Source organism: Phocoena phocoena, chromosome 3 (genome assembly GCF_963924675.1).
Source record: "Phocoena phocoena chromosome 3, mPhoPho1.1, whole genome shotgun sequence".
Classification (NCBI taxonomy): Eukaryota; Metazoa; Chordata; class Mammalia; order Artiodactyla; family Phocoenidae; genus Phocoena; species Phocoena phocoena.
The window spans coordinates 164,398,182-164,405,177 of record NC_089221.1 but is presented as its reverse complement, the minus strand read 5'-3'; the positions used below and the strand labels follow the sequence as shown (position 1 = coordinate 164,405,177).

Here is a 6,996-nt window from a genome sequence, read left to right as displayed (position 1 = left end):
AGCAGCTCTCTTTGTAATAGTCAAACACTGGCACCAAGCCAAATGTCTATCAACATGTGAGTGGACAAACTGTGGTCCAGCCATACAATGGAACTTAATAAAAAGGAACAGATACTGGTAAACAGACCAACGTGGATGAATCTCAAAGCATTATGTTGTATGAAAGGAGCTGGACACGAAAGAGGAAATACTGTGTGAGTCCACTTATGTAAAATTATAGAATAGATGACTTTAATCTATAGTGACAGAAAACAGATCAGTGAGGGTCTGGGGACAGTGATGGGGTGTTGGTGATATAGGGATGGGAGTGTTGACAGCAAAGGGGCACGAGGGAATTCTGGGTGATGGACATGTTCTGAATCTTGATGGTGGTGGTGGTTATGTGGTGTATACATTAGTCATCAAAGTGTACTTTTCAGATGTATGCCTTGTATTGTAGATAATTTATATCTCAGTAAAGTTGGTTACAGTGTGTTCCGTGTTATCCGGGAGGGACTTGATATAGTGACGGGCTTTTCTCCATGTCCTGTCCCACCGTTGGACTCCTCCTGGAAATCTTTGGCATGTCTTTCGCTAGCCCAACATTTTTTGAGGACCCACTTTGTGTGGGACACTATTTAAAGTGTTTACTTAAAAAGATAAAGTGCTCATTTATTTCATAATCACTTCATCAAGATTAGCCCATTCACAATTCTTAACCTATTTTATAAGGAGAAAACTGAGACTCAGAGTAATTGTTATGGATTGAATCGTGTCTCTTCATAATCTTAGTCCATTCAGGCTGCTAGAACAGAGTGCCACAGTCTGGATGGCTTATAAAGAACAGATATGTGGAGGTTGGGAAGTTCATGATCAAGGCACCAGCAGATTCAGTATCTGGTGAAGGCCTGCTTCCAAATGGCCATATTCTCCTTGTGTCCTCACATGGCAGAAGGGCTGAGAGAGCTCTCTGGGGTCTCTTCTTATAAGGGCATGAATCCCATTCTGGAAGGCTCCACCCTCATAGCCTAATCACCACCCCAGAGGCCTCACCTCCTAATACCATCACATTGGGGTTAGGATTTCAACATATGACTTTCGGGGGATATAGTCAGTCTATAGCATCCCTGAAATTCTGACCTTGAAGTCCTACCTCCCAGTACCACAGACTGTGACCTTATTTGGAAATAAGGTCATTGCAGACATACTAGTTAAAATGAGGTCATTAGGGTGGGCGGTAATGCAAGGTGACTGATGTCCTTATAAAAAATGGGAAATTCAGTCACAGCCACACCTACAGGGAGAATGCCATGTGAGCATGAAGACAGCCATCTAGAAGCCAAGGAGAAAGGCTGGAGCAGACCTTTCCCTCACAGCTCTCAGTAAGAACCAGTCCTGTTGCCAGCTTGATTTTGGGCTTTTAGCCTCCAGCACCATGAGTAAATAATATTCTTTGTTTGTTTGTTTAAATGCCCAGTTTTTGGCACAGTCCTCCCACAGTATCTGTTAGGCATTCATTTCAGGTCCCCTGTGGGTACCAAAATTCGTGGATGCTCAAATCTCTTACAGTTGGACTTAATCCATGAGTCCCTGAATCAGAGGGTTGGTTGAATCCCCAGATGTAGAACCCACATATTCCAAGGGCCGACTGTAGTTTGTTCTGGCTGAGCTAGCAAACTAAAACAGCAACCTAGGATTCACTTTGCTGTACAGCAGAAACTAACACAATGTTGTAAATCAACTACACTCCAATAAAAATTTTAAAATTAATTAATTAATTAATTAGGCTGTGAGGGGTCTTAGTTGTGGCATGTGGGATCTAGTTCACTGATCAAGGATCGAACCTGGGCTCCCTGCATTGGGAGCACGGGTTCTTAGCCACTGGGCCACCAGGGAAGTCCCTCCAATAAAAATTAATTATTGAATATTAAAGAAAAGAAATCATGAAGGTAGGAAGTGCCAAATCTTGCAGTGTGACCACAGATTCAATTTCAAATTCAATCAATTTCACAAATTCAATTGATTGCTTTCACTGTGTGTCCTTTCTTGGTTTAAATGATTGGCTCACACGGGTGAGGGATAAGGGCATTTCATGTGACATTTTCATCTCTTGCTTTCCTCTCTCCTGATTGCCCTTCCTAACTAAGTGATTGGACTTTGCCCAGAATATATAAGCAGCAATTCCTTAGCCTGGGAGGATGGCAAAGGCGTTCACTGTGCTGGTGGTGGAAGGTGTCATATTTCTTCAGCAGCTCTGTGTGTGCAGTTTTAGCTGTGGGGCTCTGAGAGAGACCTACACCACTCTGGAGGGCATTATAAGTTTGGTCAGCTGTCTGCTCTTTGGCCAAGAGAAACATGATCGGGAGAACATAAATAATGACCCTCTTCCTTTGGGAGAGCTGGCTCAAAAACAGACATCACTATAGATATAAATGTGTACGTGGAACAGTCCTTAAGATTTATTGGGGATTCCTTGAAGAATGTATTTTCCCTTTTGTATCTGTTTCCTTTTGTAGCCAGAGGAGACAAAAAATCAGGTCAAGCAGACTGCTGAGAAAAGTGACCCAAATCACAGGGACTCAGAAAATAACTTATGATGCTCTGGCAACAAAAAACTGGTTAAAAAAAAATGGTTAAACTCCATTTGCCATTCTGCTACACATGTTTTCCACCTTATTCTGTGCCCTCAGAGGCTGACCTAGAAAGATGACATCACTGCATTTTATTGTCTCCTGCTGTACTAGTCAGGGTTCTCCCGAGTAACAGAACCAATAGGATGTATATATAAAGAAATAGATTTATTATAAAGAGCTCATGCAATTATGAAGGCTGACAAGTCCAGAATTTTCAAGGTGGGCCGGGAAACTATAGATCTAAGGGAGCCAATGGTGTAGTTTCAGTCATAAGGCTGGCAGGCTCAACAGACCCAGGAAGAGCCAGTGCTGGATGTTGAATTGGTGGGATGGGTCAGAAATAGATATAATTGAAGAGAAAGAGAAAAGAGAGCCAGGTAGAGGTGATAGCAAGCCCAAGGAGCTGATATAGTGTTTTTGGTCCAGGATCTGTGAAAGCTCTTGACACAGGAATTTTGACAGTTCAAGCTCAGAGCTCTGCACTAACACTTCTCTGGAGGTGAGTAAAAGAATGGGGGGAGGAGCTACTGACTGGACATCATGCATTGGTTGTACAGGTTGTGCACTGCACAAATCTAGGGGATGCCCTAGCTGTATGCAGCAGACCTGGTGTGATGGCAGTCTCTTCCCTTCTCATCTCTTATTTCAGTTGCCTCCTATTTTTCAGTGGAAACACTCATAGCAGTCTGGTTGGAGTAGCACATACTTATCCTGTGAGTGACACCTTATTACCATTCCAAATATCTGGCTGCTCTCAACTTCCAGACTGTAGTAGACACAAATGACCACACATTTTTCGCAGTTTCTCCCATCGTGAAGTGGAGGCCATTTCCCCATACCCCTGAAGCTGGGCTGGGTCATGTGACTTGCTTTGACCACTAGAATATGGCAAAAATGATAGCAGGAGAGTTTTGACTCTAGGCCTCAAGGGATTTGTAGCTTCTGCTCTTGCTTTCTTACAACTCTTCTGCCATCATGTAAACAAGCTCAGGCTAGTCCACTGGAGGATGTGTTACCACAGGGGGTGGAGGTGAGCTCTTCTAGCAAATAACCCTCAGACTACTCAGCCTGCCAGCAGATATGAATGAGGCCATGCTAATCATCTCGACCCAGCCACAACACCAGAAGACTGCAGAGATCAGCTGACCTGGCCAAAATCAGATGAACCACTGAATTAACCTAAACAATTATGACAAATAACTAGTGTTTTATTGTTCTAAACCACTAATTTTGGGGGTGGTTTGTTATACAGAAAGTGCTAACTAATACGTAGACACAGAGGAGGATAAATTTTCTCTACCCTCTTGAAGTTTAGTGTAGTCATGTGACTTGCTCTGGCCAATGACATATGAGCAGAAGTGACGTGAGTCACTTCTATGGAGTATTTAAGAACTGGGGCACCATGCTACATCTCCCTTTTCACTGCCATGGTAACTGCCATTGTTTGAGCCGGTGGAGACTTCAACAGTCTGGGTCCTTGGATGACAGTGTTTGTGGAGAACTTTTCATCTGTGAAGGACTTTTAACATGAGTGAAAATGTACTTTTACCATTTACCAGTATCACCGAGATTTGGAGATATTTGTTATTGCAGCATAACCTAGCCTATACTGATTAATACATTTCAGTCCAGAGATCTGAGATGTCCTTCCCCGCCCCACATGAGCTACAGTTTGCATGGATCTTTGTGCTGGGGGGACTTTTACATCATGTTCTCTTTCCTCTTAGAAATCACAAGTTCTTCATCCATATCCTGCCTCATACACAAAGTTTATCGTCACTTAGCAAAACCCTCTTTCCTTGCTTCAAAGAGGAAGGAGTGGAAACTTTTTATTTAAAGAGACATAGAACAAAGGAGAATATTCATTCATTCAACAAATATTTTAAAGGAGGTTATTTTATTCATACATTCATTCACTTATTTATTCATTCATTCAAAATATATTTAGTGAACATCTTGTGCTACAAATAGTTGCAGGTGCTGGAACTGCAGCTATGAATGAAACAAAGCCCCCGCCTTCTGAATTTCATGTTCCAGTGCGGGGGATACTAACAATAAACAGATATATAATATAATATCAAGTAGTGATAAACACAACTATGAAAAGATCAACAAAGAAAATCAGGGTAAGGGGTTATAAAGTGACGAGGGCTGTTTTTCAGGTAGGGTACAGAAATGACCTCTCTGAATGAGTGATATTGTTACTGAAAGTAGGGTTCTGGCTGCTCAGTGCTCAAAAGACAATAAAGGGGCAAGGTTGGTGGAAAGGAAAATTTGCTTTATTTTGGATGACAGCAACTGAGGGGGGTGGAGGAGGGCGGACTCCCATCCAAAGGCCACCTCACCCCCCCACTGACAATCAGTGGGCAAGAGCTTTTGTAGACGGAGGGAGGGGGCTACATGCAGAAACAGCACAGTCAGCTCTGGCAGTCATCTTGAAATTGGTCATGCGGTGATCTGGTGATCTGACCAGCGTCGTCTTGATTGTTTTTTTGTGTGTGTTGGGGGGCCATGCCGAGCAGCTTGCGGGATCTTAGTTTCCTGACCAGGGATTGAACCCAGGCCCTCGGCAGTGAGAGAGTGGAGTCCTAACCGCTGGACCGCAAGTGGATGGATTCCCCCATCTTGATGGTTTTAAGCACAGTCTTCAGTTCCAGGGGTCGGTTTGTTCCCATTTCCTTGAGACCAGTTCTCGGAATTGTGGCAGCTTATATCATGGCTACAGTCTGTTCATCATGTAGTTAACTCCTCCTACCTGGTAGGGGTTTCAGTATCTACGAGATAACTCACAGGATATGGCTTGGAATAGTATCTATAGCCCTTGGGAAGGAACTAAAGGTCCTTGACTTTGCTTACCGACTAAACTATTAATGTTTTGTCTTGTTTCACTGTTTTCCTTTGCTTCTGTACTTTCTCACTTCTCTGATTAAACTTATTCTTTGGCTAAAGTTTTTTTTCCACAGACAAAAGGCAGGCAGAGGACATGGGGGGAAGTACCATAGGGTCCTGCTCCCTTTCAGTATTTCATCAGAGACCTGAACAAAGTGATGGAGTGAGGCTGGGGGCTCTCTGAGGCAAGGGAATTTCAGGCAGAGGGAAGAGCAGGTGTGAAGTCCCCAAGGCCTAGTTTTGTGACTGAAAATTCAGCACAGAGAGAAAAGGGGGAAACATATTTATTGGACACCTACCATTTCCCGGAGACTTTATTAGGTGATCTCACCACACATTAAATCATTGAGGCAGAGACTGCTGAGTGTTTACCAAAATCCATCCCCTTTTCGTCTCAGGGATGCAGCTAGAATACATTCTCCAGCCTTCCTTGCAGTGGGTGCAACCAATCCAAGTGGGAATTAAATGAAATATCATGCTGGATACTCCTTCTGGACTGGCTGACCGTTGTCCTCCCAGTCTCCTGATTAGTTCAGCACATCACATTGCCTTCTAAAACGTCTCTCTTCAGGCATCATTTTTGCGGGCAGAATTGGAAAACCAATTGGAATTGTTCAGAAGGTGCCCAGACTTTGGCTATCGGGCCAATTTCATCTTCCTTTTCTTTTTTTTTTTTTTGGAAATTCTTAAATCAATATTTTAATAAGTCCACATAGAAATTCACTCTAAGTGCCTTGATTAAATGCTGCATACATAGGACATTTAGACACGGAAGCAATGTCTTGACCATGCAGAAGAGATAAAATGGTTACTCCATCTCAATGTATGATGGCCCAACATTAGTATTATTTTTTAAATTTGCATTGGAGTATAGTCAGTTTACTATGTTGTGTTAGTTTCAGGTGTACAGCAAAGTGAATCAGTTATACATATACATATATCCAGTCTTTTTTCTTAGATTCTTTTCCCATACAGGCCTTTACAGAGTATTGAGTAGAGCTCCCTGTGCTATACAGTAGGTCCTTATTAGTTATCTCTCTTTTGTATAGTATGGCCCAACATTATTTTATCCCATGCTTATAACTGCTCATGTCATTGAAAGACTATAGAAGCAAATAAATGGGAAGCAACTTTCTTTTCTTCTTTTAATTCAGTCTGGCTGTATTTGAATTTCACAGGTTTTGGGCTTCCTCTCTGGGCCAGTGGATCAGTGGATTGTTGCAATTATGCTTCGTTACAAACGACCCCAATGCTCAGTGGCTTAAAGCAATAGTCCTATATTCCCATGCACCTGTGAGTCTTCCAGGTTGGCAAAACTGGACAGGGGCTCAGCTGGTTGACTCGGCTCCATGCTTCTTTCACCCTTGTCCTGGGATAGCTGCGCTCATGGTGATAGCAGAGGTGCAAGGGGGCAGGTGGAAACATGGGAGGTCTCTTAAGGCCCAGGCTTGGAACCGGCTTATTGCCATTTCTGCCCATGTGCTATCGACCAAAG

General features: G+C 43.0%; 1 non-coding gene across 1 annotated transcript; it reads right to left on the bottom strand.

The window, feature by feature from the left end:
- Positions 1–6,540: 6,540 nt before the first annotated feature.
- On the bottom strand, positions 6,541–6,628 carry LOC136121774 (small nucleolar RNA SNORA20). The gene has a single exon (XR_010655785.1). It is a non-coding gene; the product is annotated as a small nucleolar RNA SNORA20 (small nucleolar RNA).
- Between the last annotated feature and the right edge of the window lie 368 nt (positions 6,629–6,996).